This window comes from Cricetulus griseus, assembly GCF_003668045.3.
Source record: "Cricetulus griseus strain 17A/GY chromosome 1 unlocalized genomic scaffold, alternate assembly CriGri-PICRH-1.0 chr1_0, whole genome shotgun sequence".
NCBI classification, from domain to species: domain Eukaryota; kingdom Metazoa; phylum Chordata; class Mammalia; order Rodentia; family Cricetidae; genus Cricetulus; species Cricetulus griseus.
The window spans coordinates 198,978,976-198,992,157 of NW_023276806.1; the positions used below are offsets into that span (position 1 = coordinate 198,978,976).

The following is a 13,182-nucleotide window of genomic DNA, read 5'->3' on the forward strand; positions in this document are numbered from 1 at the left end:
GAGAAGGAAGGGAGCTGCGTAGCTCCCAGTCGAATGCTTTCACATTGCACCAGATTCCTGCAGTTGGGCATAACCCACTCTGCAAGGCATGTGTCGATTCAGGGTTTCCCGGGAGGGAGGAGGTGGCCTGAGGGGGTGCGGCACCGGGAAGGAGGGCGGCAGAGAGAGCAGCAGAGGGAATGATTCACAGGAGGCCATAAATTAGCACTGTGCCGTGTCCACCTGTTGTCCCGGGTATCTGACAAATGATTGTAGACAATGATGACATTTTATGATTTTTCAAAAAAGATCTTGTTTGTTTTAAGGTGGAGAGGAGGAGAGGCTGAGAGTGGGGGGAACTTAGGGGAGTGGAAGCTTTTCTCATGCTTGGGATTTGGTGACTATTCTAAATGCTGATTCATTAGGGATTATTACAGCTGATGCCAACTGGTTGTGGTGATGGAGTGGGGGCAGAACATGAGTAGAGAGGAAAAAAGGAGAGCTAAAAAGGGCACAGGCTCAATTTAAGGAAGCCTTTGCCAACCAGGATATTTTGAAAAAAAAAAAAAAAAGATGTGAAATCCACAGTTCCAACAAAAGTGACAAGCGGGCACACACAAATGAGTTCTGCATGGAGTCCTGTTGAATGGGGCCCCATGGAGGGAAGCTTCCCTCCCCTAGGCTACCTCCAGTAGAGCTATAGGCAGGGGGCAAGATCTGTTATTCTGGTCCATTTAATGATGTAACTTTCAGTTATTATTTTAGCTTTAAGAGGAAATAAAGGGTTCAGATTTGAAGGGGGTGGTACGGGTGGGGGGAATGCCAACAAAAGAACACTGATTGTAATGTGAGAAAAGTGTATTTTTGTATTTTAATAAATATTGTTCAATTTTTAATTCAATGTCCCCAAAGGGTTAAATTGAATAAGAAGACTCTGAACCCATACAAGTCTTATAAGCATTGGTCGAGTCATTTATATTTAAATAAAGGGGCTGGGGGGAGGGAAGAGGCTCGATGTGGGGAGGGAGACAATGTTAATTTTTTTTTAAGTGTGGGAAAATGCTAAAAGCTGTCATCCACATTTCTTTAGTTTAAATAAATGCACCCCGACTCCAGTGCATCTTCCATGAGCTAAGTGTGTTAGTCCCTGGCTTTGTTGGGGATATAACCAAATTCCCTATGCCCTGGAAAAGCAGGGGAAATGGGTCAGCCTCAGCTCCTGGGACCTGGCCAGAAGTGTACTGCCACCTCAGCAGAACCTGATGGGCAGGCAGTACCAGCTCACCCCAAGGACCCTGGGAGGCTTGCTTGGATTTAAGAGGGCTGCAGTAATGTAGTTTGGCTGCAAATTCCCACAGGCAGTGTTGCCTCCCCCCAGTGCTGAATAGTCAGATGTGTTCTGGAGGAGGTGGGGGTCTGGCTCTTGAGGCTCAGAGCAATGACGACTTCCAGGGAGGTTCCATGAACAAGGGCCCTCTTCAGCACATATTTATACTAATTCAGGGAATGAGGACTGAGTGGGTGTGATCTATCTAGCACTAAGGAGGGAAAGAAGCAGGTAGCACTTTGCAGCAGTTGGCTAAGAAATGGCCAGTTCTGACTTCCTAAGTATTCAGATCATTTCTAGCGGTCAGTGCCAGTGTCCATGCGCCGGGATGCACTTACAATGCAGGCAACAACGGTTGGTTCTTTCTCTCTGTTCTTCCACCGCTCTACCTCTAATAAAGAAAGAGAACTGCAGCAGCGCAAAGGGTGGGACTTGGCTAGGATCAGATGAAAATTCAAGAAACGACTCCGTTCCCTAGAGCTACACGACACAACTGGCTGTTGAGAACAGCTTCCTGGGTGTACACTCTGAGGCAAGTGGTAACAAAGTCGCTGCCTCAGCACCACAAGGTGGGGTGCTTATTTCCTAACATCCCCTTCTTTTTTGGCAGCTGTTTGGGAAGTCAGAGATTATGCAGTAACTGCCACGACAAAGGGTCTGGGGTAAACAAAAGTCTGAGGACAGAAGTAGAGAAAAGAAGAGTCCCAAAGAAGAATGTCTTTGTCCTGGGGATGAGCATATTCCGATCTTAGAACCTGCAGAAGGAACCTGAAGGGATGGAGGCAGCATTTCAAGGGCAGCTCTTTCCCTGGGGGCCTATCCTATGGTCTGGCAATGTTTGGCAGTTAGAGAAGTAGCCCTCTTGCCATACAGCTGGGGTAGATCCTCCCCTAAGCAGGCGCTTGGGACAATTTTTCGGCAGTGCCTTAGGGGTAGTGAGGCTCTAAGGCTGTGTTAATGACTCATTCTCAAGCCTGGCTGGCCAAGCTGTGAGGCTGGTTACCTGGGAATGGGACGTGGGTTGGTAGCTCTTCAGGGGTAGTTATAGCAACACATTAGAGCAAAGACTGTGGCTGAGTATATGGAATAACCGACTTTTCATTATAGAATTTTTAAGGTCATGAAATTACTTAGTCAAATTAAAAAAAAATTTTTTTTTCTGGTCAAGGAAACTGAACTCCACAGAAATGGAAAGATATATCCAAGGTCACACTGACAGTGGGAGAGGTGAGACTAAAGCCCAAGTCTCCCGACTCTCAAGCCAAGTATGTTTTCTCATTGAGGTTCTTACTGGCTATCAAGTGTTTCTTTCCATGCTAATGTGCAGCTAAAATGGGACTTCCTACAGATATGTCTGTGTTCTCTTCTTCCACAAAGAGCTGTTCACTTTCCATCCCAACCAGCTCTGTTATTCCATAGGCCTGACCACAACTCTGACAGCAGGAACTCCGTATGTGCACAAGGGCTTGATTCTCAGGAGTGCACACAGCTTCCAGATTCCTAGGCCCAGTGGCAGACAGAAACTGCAGAATCCCAACAAAGGGTGGCAGCTACAGGAGAAAGATGGTATGATGGTATGTTTCCAGTGAGAAAATTGGCTTCCTCCCAACCCTGGACTGGGAAGCTTTGCAATGGAGATGATTGACAAGGTCTTAAAATTCCTATTAGAGAAAATCTCTACAGGGAGTGGTCTGCTTATTTGGTTCAACAATGATGAGACTGGGATGGAAGAACAGGACCTTAGTTCCTTTTCCTCTACTGTACCTTCCTACCTAGTCTTTCTTAGCTCTTTTAAAATGTTCACATCTGTGTATTTAGTGGGGGTGGGGCACATGTGTGTCTGTCAGAGGACTATGTGTGATCGGAAGCTAGAACTCAGCCCACGAGGCTTAGTAATGAGGTCTTAGCAACCTGCAGAGCCATCTTGCTAGCTCACCAGCCTTAGTTCTTTAAATTCCACACTGTGGGTACCATTTCCATAATCTACTCCAGGACTTCTCATCACCCTTTGGTGTAATAATGCTGCACCATATTATCAATGAAGGTAGACAGGAGAGTCTCTAAGGCTTAGAGATATTAGTTTAGCACGGTTGTTTCACATGTACTATGGCCAGCAACTTAACTTGCTGGGTAGAACAACTGCAGGTGCCTCCTGTAAAATTCCCTTTGTTGGCAGGCAAGAGATCCAGAGTCAACAGCCTCTGGTTTTCTTCACTGGCCGAAGACTTGGAACTGCAGAGGGTTAGGCGGGTCTTTCTTACTCCAGGCTTCTACCTCAGGAGGGTAGAGTTCACAATGTAGGGTCTACCAATTCAGTGTACTAAAGCAGTAAGGGCTTGACATTACAGAAAAGAAGAGAAAGAGAGAGAACAGTTGTATATCTAAATGTATGTCTGACTTTATCTCCTGTTCTGGCACTCAGCACGCCATGCCATCGCCTAATGCAGGCACTGATCATGCCATTTCTGAACTCTGCCTCAGCCAAACTGCAAGGCAGCTCGGCTCCTTTGGTCTCCATCCACTTAGAAAGCACTCTTTCCTTAGTAGGAGCAAGAATGGCCTGGACTGTTTCTACCTTTGTTTTAAATTAAGTAAATTATATCCTGAGCATGTTTAAGGAGTTTTAAAAAAGTAGGCCATTATGGTTGCCACCACCTGCACCCCTCATACACATGGGAGGTGGGTGAGGGGGGTAGCATGATGTTTACAAACAGACTCTGGAGCCAGTATCCTGGGTTGAATTAATTCCATCACTACCTAGCTCTGACTCTGTCTTTATCTATAAAATGAAGACAGTATTAATTAGTATGCACTTTACCACTTCACAGGCTGTTGTAAACATTGGAAAATGTACATCTCACATTTAATGTGGTGGTGGACATTGTACAGTAGGTACTTTATAGTTGGCAGTTATTTGATGATACAAGTATACAGACCAAAAGACCAGTGCCCACCACCACCTCTGTTCTTGAACCGTATGTCTACTCTCACTATACTGGAGAGAAAGAATGGTTATCTAGAAGTTGGAGACAATGCCACCTACAAGCCCAAATATGGTAGAAAAGATGGCTGTACTTTGTTTCCCAGGAAAACACTGTATTGTGTTCTGTACCTAAAGTAACAGTGCAGCTGGCCCACACACTATCTTAGTCCAGAAATAGATATATTTTTGTAAAGGCACTTCTGCTGATAGCAATATTAAAAGCTGGGGGCTGGAACAGGACCTTTCTACTAGAAAGTCTTGGTCTTTAACAAGATGGCGGGCGAGCTTCCTAGACTCTACATCTATCTGTGGTTCTCCATCGGGGGACAACTGAACCAATATCCAGGTCAGTGATAAAAATACTTCCTTACTATGAAGCCTCACCAGGCCTAGCTGTGGGAAGGGGGAAGCAGCAAGATGGATATGTCTCTTAACACAGAGAGAGCTCCTGGGGCTCTTGTAGAAAGGGGGCTAACACCGTGACTTTAGCAAGTGAGAGAAAGATGAAGCTATGTAGAAGACACTGTTAATATGACACTGGTGGCAGGGAACAGGGGAGATGAGAAGCAGGGAGATCAGCTTTCCAAGGGAGGAAAAAAACAGTTTGCTTTCCTAATGAGAAGCTAGAATTAGACTTAAGAATGATCATTGTAGGTTTTATTCACTGGTACTTGCCAACTTTGCTGCCAGGACTTGAGCCAAACCACACCTACCTATAACAATCCTGTTCCCTCTCCTGCAGGCTGTCCACTGTTGGGGAAAGCAAGCCAGTCTTCAGGTGGTACCCTAACCTAGACTCTTGACAGCTTTCTTGGGTCTGTTATGAACCCACCTCCTCATTCTAGCAAGGTATAGTTACTGAGAGAGAAGTAGAGGGCACAGTTCACTATTTACCCATTGTGTAGATGCTATAGACATTATGATGACCGAGTTCAGTGCATATGAATACTTGTAGTGATTCATAGAGTAGGCCTAGATCTGTGGGGAGATGCTAGAGAAACTGTCTTGTCAAAGCAAGTTAGCACTTGAGAGGGCAGCAACATCGCAGAGAATTTAGAACCTGTATCTAGGGAGCACAGAGTTGAGCACCAGGTGTCAGGGCTGCAGGACCACAGTGAGACTCTCAGCCTTTCAAGCTTACTCATTACAATACTAATGCAGTTACTAATGGTCACATAAATTATAAAACAGTAACAGAAGACTCCTTGATCCATTTATTTCTTTAGTATCAACCTACCTACTTATATACCCACTAATAAAGACACCCTTGAATTCTATCAAGTTTTCTTTCATAATCTCCATTTGAGTCCACTCATCCCCATGATAGGGCTTAAGAAACCCTGAATGATCCTTTCATACTAGAGTGATGACAGCTCTTTCTCACCTCTAGTGGTTTGCATGCTATTGCCTCTCCAATGGTATCTCTTACAGTTCCTTTAAGGTCTCAACTTTGGTTTTCCCTGTGTCTGAGCTGGTGGTATTTTAGTCATTAGATAAGTCACTCTATCTGCTCAGTGAGTCACCAAGCAGAGGGAGAAAGGCATTCACACACTGTTCCTTGGGCAAAGTTTGGTTTTCTGGTCTCAGGCTACTTCTTCCCAATCTTCAAGGTATGGATTTCTTCCTTTATCTTCCCACTCATTTGGGTTCATTAATATCATTCAGACAGTTGCTCCAGCTCAGGGACACTCCCCTCCCCTCACTCCACAGGTAAACAAAATGAGTTATAGACAGTTCTCTACACAGGCAGTCCCAGCCAGAAACCAAGTGCCAGCCTTTGGTCCTAACTAGAGGAATGCTCAGTGCATTCCTCATAATAGCTCAGATAGAGAGCTGAGGCCTCAGACACTAGCAGCCTCTTCCTGCTGCCTGGCAGCCACAGTGGCTACAAGTGATAATCTATTACCATTCCAAGAAGACTTAATTTCTGGACTTAAAGGAAGTCGGATAATACTTTATCCTATTAGTGTCTGCCTGTGTGAACTGACAATGGCTTCCTTCTGACATGACAGCATATTCTTCCAATTCATCTTTTTAAGGTCAGGGAGAGGGAAGTCTGGAGTAGGAAAGGAAGGAGGAAAAGAAAAACACAAGGAGGAGACTGCTAGGGGGACCAGGGAAAGGAAGGCTACCTTTTTTCTTCATTAAACAAGGACCAGGCACACAGATGACTTCTGATTACCTCAAAAAGCATCTATGTTTGATATATGCACATCAGACTGGTTCTGAAGCTACAGAGAAATAAACAAGATCAAAGTGCTGTCCCATTACAAGTCCTTCTTATTTAAGTCCACTGTGTCAACCTTTTAGCTTTCCCTTTCTTTAGCCCCCTTTCTCCTCCCTGTTCAAGTACATATCCTCTGGGTAGAATTAGAATCGTGCCATCTTTACATCATAGGTGGTTTTATCAAGGTTAGCTAACTTCAAGGTGACAATGGACACTGTAATAGTGTGAACATCCTGTCAAGAGCACCCTCCAAATTCATTCAAGAATTTTGTTGAGCTACTCTATGAAGAGGATGAAACCCAATGAGATGTGATTTGCTATTATCATGTAGACCGTATCTCTCATCAATCCTTCAGGGTCACCATAACGTTTGACACCAGGGGGTGCCATGTATGGAATGGCACAGTAACTGGCGATGCCTGGAGTTTGCACTTCTGTACAGTCTCTAGTAGTTCTTTTGCTGGGGGAGAAGGACTTTCCCACCAGTTCCCTGACTTGTGCTTCATGTTGAGACCAATGGTATCCACTCAGGACTTCATCCAAACAGTTAGGAGTCGAGAAACAGACAACATTCCCTTTCTTTTCAGCTGTTAAGTATTGCAGGTATGTGAGTTTAGTGGTAGTAAAAAACAGAATCAAAAGGAACCTATACTAAATAAGTGGTCGTCTTCTAGGTCGGTGGAGGGTAGTAAGCCAACAACTGCCTCTCTATATGGAAGGCTAAATCATTTTCTGGTTGTTAGCCTTGCCTTTAACGGCTCAGCCATCTTTCCAGCCCCAGAAGGCTAAATCATATTAGAAGTTTGCCAAGATCATGAAGACTAATGGGGAAGCAGAACAGTTTGGAATCCTGCTTCCACCTTCCTGGATTTCCCTGGTGTTGTGTAGCATTGCGGTCCTAAGAGGGAATTCTCATGCTGACTTGGGGGAACTGTTCTGAATCATGGGGCCAATAATCCTCTCTTGGGAAATAAAGTGGCCCTATCTATAATGTTATCACATATATTTAATCACAGGTGTGCGACCTTCATGGTGGTTTCTCATGAAATCTCTCTATTCTGAAAAAGCAGACACTTTCAGCAAAGGCTGTCTCTTGACCAAGTTAATTTACCAGACATTTGCTGTCTTGGATGGGGTGGAGTTGCTTCTCTTTTCAACTTCAAAGCTGAGAAGAGAGGGGAGGTGGGGAATAAAGAGAAATAAAGAGGAGGGCGGGGGCTTCAAGCAAATGAGTTTCCATCTATTAAGGAGTAGTAATTTCTGCTAGTTCCCCTAGAGACTGGTCCCCTTCAATAATGGTTTGACTCTAATGATTCCCACTCTTAAGCAATAGCCTGTGTTATGCTGGTGTTGAGACGAACTGTGCCAGAGAATTCCCTTTCTCTCAGAGGAGCGGCTATCATTATGAAGGAGAGATTAGCCAGCAAGGAGGAGGATGTGTTCTTGTTACTGAGCTAGGAAGACAAGCAAAGAGAATGCTCTTCTCTAGAAGGCTTGATACAGATGATTAGGATACCCCACCCCCCAAAAAAAGTGGAGATGAGAAGATGGTGATAAGCAAAAAGGATTCCTCAAAGCAGTCAGCTCAGGGCGATGGCCAGTGAAGTCTACGGACTTCTTGACAAACTGGTGAATCTCATGTGAGGGAAACACTGGCTGGTTGGCTAAGAGCTATAGGCAGCTTTTTCGTGTGTTGTAAATGCAGGCACAATGCATAAAAACTGATGAGTTATGAAAAGGGAATACGTTTTTTGGGAGGAAGGGGAATTGTTTTCAGTTTCCCAAAATCAGTCATTTACAGGGCAGATGCACATGGATGTATGCAGTCTAACAACTCTGAGGTTAGGGTTACAGCTCTCACTGAGGCTGGAGAGACAGTGAAGGTGTGTGAGCTCATCTCTGTTTTAACAAACTGCAATCTGGTGTGAGCTAATGATGTGGCTCTCGCTACCGTGGAAACCACTGCCAGCCAGTCTTGACTAGGGGAGTAGGGAGTCCCCTTATTTTGCCCCTATTGGCTTTCCTGTGATGGAGACGGACTGCTTCCAGAGGCTGCTTTGCCAGATGTGTCGGCAGGCAGCCTGGCCAGAGAGCCTGCAGTGCAGACAGATGCCCTGGGCTGTATTCAGGATGGCAAGACCCTTTATGGTACTGCGAGTCAGCTCTGGGGCAGTGCCAGAGCGGCAGGGTAATTTTCCTCAGCCAGATCCATTGCCCCTAAACCTCTTCAAATATGTAGGCCATGGAGGGAGGCAAATTTAATTAAATTACTGTGTCATGGACTGTCCTTCCTGCGCAAGGGCTAAAAATGGGCTCATGCTGACATGCAAACCCATCTGTGTACTGAGAGCATGTGTGTCTTCGTGCTGGGCTGTCAAGCAGCTGGATGGGGCTGGCAGTGCCTAGGGCTGGACAGTTAGCTGTCCTTCTTTGCTGCAGTAAGGCAGAGTCAACAATTCAACCTGGGCCCCATATAGCTCACTGACCTTTTCCTTTTCATTTAGATGACTGAGTGGCACCCTGCCCCTCTCTGCACCAATTATTTCCCCTCAGACGCCTCTCTTGTTGGCACTCAGGGCTTTCCCGTAAGGCGGTGCCCCTGTACTGTGCTGGGAGACTGAGTTCACGAGTGCACAGGCACGCTTGTTTGACTTGGCAGGAGATGGAGGGGTCTCCCCGGCCACTCAGAGTGCCACCTCAGCAGTTCCCTACTGGCAATGGCTTGTTGGATAGAGAACTCTTGTCAGGTGCCAGAGTAGCACAAAGTGCCTCTTCCCTTCCCATGCACAAGTGCCACTGTAGGTACAGGACCTGAGCAGCAAACAGTCAAGGAAGGTTGGGCATTTAACACGTGAATATCACCAACTAAAACAAGTGATGGCTTAGCTGGGTCTGCCAACCCTAGAAGGTCACTTCATTATGCTCTTGGAAGTTCAGGCCTTACGGCTCTGGTCTGTATATCCCACAAGTATACAAATGCTGCTACGGGATCTGGATGAGGGCTTTCCTCCCTCTGCTGGTGGGAACCAGCCTGTGAAGGAATCTGTGCGGAATGGCTAGAGCAGACACATGGCAGCACGGTGGCTTTTCCATTGTAGCCAAGACAAGAGTCAGTTGGGGAATCTTTTCTCAACTTTCCTCCCAAAGAAAACAGAGCAGTCTTAGGTTTGAAACTTTGTGGGATACAACACTTGGTGCCTGAGGGATGGTCCTGGACCAGGCCATCAGGAAGTCTTCCTGGGAGACCAGTTGTATTCGTATCTCTCTCGTGTCCAGGGCATTCTGGCATCAGGCACACACCTGGATGAATACAGTGTAGTGCAGGTGGGTGTGGGTGGTGAGCATCTGTAGGTCCCTTTTAAGGCAGGGTTATAGAATGCTTTGTGACAAGAGAGGGAAGAATCTCCCTACCCTGAACTGGAAGCCTCTAAAATGGAAGGACAAGGCAGTGACTCTCTTGGAGCCTCACTGTCCTGACACAGCCCTGAACATTCCAGGGCTGCTCTCTGAGACATAATGGTGGTGAGGTCGATGGATGTGTGGAGATGGCGTTATCTGTCACATGACAAATACTGTCTATTTAGATCCTTGGAAGCTACCTCAACAACCTGGACTATGCCTGTAGGTTGCTTGTAGTCCAGCATTTCCATACGACTAGACTTTATGGATTAAAAACAGCCAGTAAATTATGTTTTCTATGGCTAAGAGGTTAAATAACCATTGTAACAGGAAGAGAAAGTGACATCTAATTCTAGATAATGAGGTCTGGGCAGTCACAAGGAATACAGAACTGACCACACTGGTGAGATCTACCGTGTGGCTTTACAGAAATAAGAAGGTGCCTGGGTGTTCTATTCTTACAAAGAATACTTCTTTTGTACCAAATGAGACAGGAGCTGCCAGACTGTAGCCCTCGGCTATTGCAGGTAACTGTGGCATTTTAGCAGAATGAGGTCCGTTAACCCATGCCACTAGTACAACCTCATTTCACTTAGACTGAGAATACCTAAGTGACTGAAACACAGGCATGTGACTCTTCAGGCCTCTGTCTTTTTTTTTTTTTTTTTTTTTTTTTTTTAGTCAGGATTTTATTGGTCCTGAGATGCTAAAATATTTTACCATTCCCAATGACTGAAACTATCCTTGCCCTACAGCAAACACACCAAGTTGTATAGAGTAGAAAATATCTCAATCTTGATATTCCTCCACAGAAGGGGTTTGCCTTGAGGGGCTATGTTCTTCCTTCTATCAGCAGCCTGGGACTGAAAGAGTTTTCCAATGCAGAATAGCTGTCATTGCTTCTCTCCATTCAGCATGCTCTTCCCACAGATGCCTGGGGCGGGGGGGGTGCCTCATTTAGGCAGAGCCTGATAGATTGGAACCTCCTATGTAGTTTATAGTCCTGCTGCCCAGCAGTGAGCCACCCTGGGGAAAGGTTGGGGACTCTCCTGCAGTTCTTCTTCTGCAAAAGGTCGGCTGCCCCCATGCTTGTTACTAGTTACTTAATTTGTTAGAAGGGAGGTGGTAAAGAGAAACTAGTTGATTACAATAGTGGGCAACAATGAACTACCTTGAACATATTACAGTCGACTATGAGCAATGCTTTGAAAAACTGCTGACAAACAGTTTGTAATGACTGGAAAGGGAAGAAGAAAAAGAAGTTTCTGGTTTTACTTCTCCAGCTCACACTAATACTTAGGAAGCAGAAGGGGTGCTGCTAATGCTATTTGCAAGGTTAGATTACTGCTTACAAGCTAGAAAGCATTTCTTACACAGAATGAACTTGAACTTTCGCCTGTCCTTGTCCCTTGGGTTCAGTTCATTTTGTCTTTAAAACCATGTAGGAGGCTTGATGTACTAGAACATAAACTAACTAAAAGTTGTCTTCATCTTGGCCCAGGTTAACCCTAGGCAAGTTTAGTTCAGCCAGCCCCCTCATCTCATAGAAACAGGGCAGGAGAAGGGATAGACTTCTCTGGGTACAGCTAGGGCCATCTGCACTACTGTGAATCAAGGTTGGCTCAGACAGAAGGCACGAGGGAGGAGGTGCAGCTGCTGATGGCTCAGACAGCTTGGACCTGTCCAGGCAAACAAGCCGCTCAAGTGCAAGAACAGCCAGCCAAGTAGGCAGAGCACAAATATGGACTTAAGCTTGAAATGTGACAAGATACAGAGAGAGGGTAGGAAGCTGTCTGGTATTTCAACAGTGCCTGGCCTTGCCTGTCTCTCATTGCTGTGGCAGGTTCCTCTGCTCCTGAAGGGTGGGATGTGAAATGGAGGGACCAGGGGTTGGAGGCAGACAAGCATTCCTTGAGCTGGAATTTAAAACTGTCACTCTGGGGATTGGAGAGTCAACTCTGGATTATTCTTTCTCATCCATATCTCTGAAAATAAAAGTAAGCTTTTGTTCATAGATACGTTGTCTCTGTTCTACTTTAGTGTTCAACGTTGAGAAGCAGTGGGCCTCAGGTATGCTGGTATCTATCTGCTATACTGCTAACTACACAGTATGAGGGATCTGTCTCAGCATCACCTAAGGAGGGAATAAAAGGGGATCTGCTCTTTTGTGTGGAGGGAGCCAATGGGAGGCAGTTTAGGGAGTAAGGCAGCAGTCTGGTTGCTTCTACCAAGGACTCCCGAGGCAATGCTTCCCTCTCTTAGGTGCACATTAGCTACACTGGGAGAGTCATTAGATACCAGTGTTCAGCTATTTTTCTCTTGGAACCTCTCCATTCTCATGAGTTTTCCTCACTTTCACTTAACCTACCTTTGTTCTGGGAGAAAAAAAAAAAAGAATACTAAAATTTAAACTTTAGGTCACATTGCAATCTCCAGGGGTGGCAATAGGGGTTTCCTGATTTTTAAATCAATCATCCAGGAGATTAGAAAGCTGTACTCTACATTGAAAAGAAGGCAAGGAGAAGACTGATCAGACTCACAGCCAAAAGAAGCATGAGCTTCTGCCCAGAGCTTTCCTTCCTGTTCAGCAGGAGTCACTAAGAGAGCGAGCCAGGTGTCAATGGCTATCCTAGAAAACAAGGGGAAAAGGCCTACAAATGTAGCACCTTCAGAGGCCAGGTCAAGGGAAGAAAGGTGGCTAGGATGGCAAAGTAACAATAGGAGAAAGGAGTCAGAGACAATGCTTTATCCCAAAACAAGAAGAACCCAGGAGTTTGTTTCTCTGAGACTGTTCAGGACACGAAACTTTCCAGTCAGCCACAAGCTCCTTTCTTGGTGAACACAGGGCAACTCCAGATTGCCCTATGGTTTAGACTCATGGGCTCAAGTCAAAGAGGGACCAGTTTTTAAGTGAGGCTTCTGGCTCAGTGCAACTGCAAACCTGGCCTTAGACTTTTCTTGGCATCCTTGTTTGCTTCCCTATTGCTGTGATAAAACACCATGACCTGGGCTGGAGAGATGGCTCAGAGGTTAAGAGCACTGACTGCTCTTCCAAAGGTCCTGAGTTCAATTCCCAGTAACCACATGGTGGCTCACAACCATCCGTTGTGAGATCTGGTGCCCTCTTCTGATGTGCAGATATACATGGAAGCAGAATGTTGTGTACATAATAAATAAATAAAATATTAAAAACAAACAAACAAACACCATGACCCAAAACAACCTATGGGAGGAAAAAGTTATTACACCTCCAAGTCACAATGCATG

General features: G+C 45.5%; 1 protein-coding gene across 1 annotated transcript in view; it reads right to left on the minus strand.

Moving 5' to 3' along the window:
• Window positions 1-13,182, minus strand: part of Snd1 (staphylococcal nuclease and tudor domain containing 1) — a 399,500-nt gene that overhangs the window by 62,127 nt on the left and 324,191 nt on the right. The window lies entirely within an intron of this gene.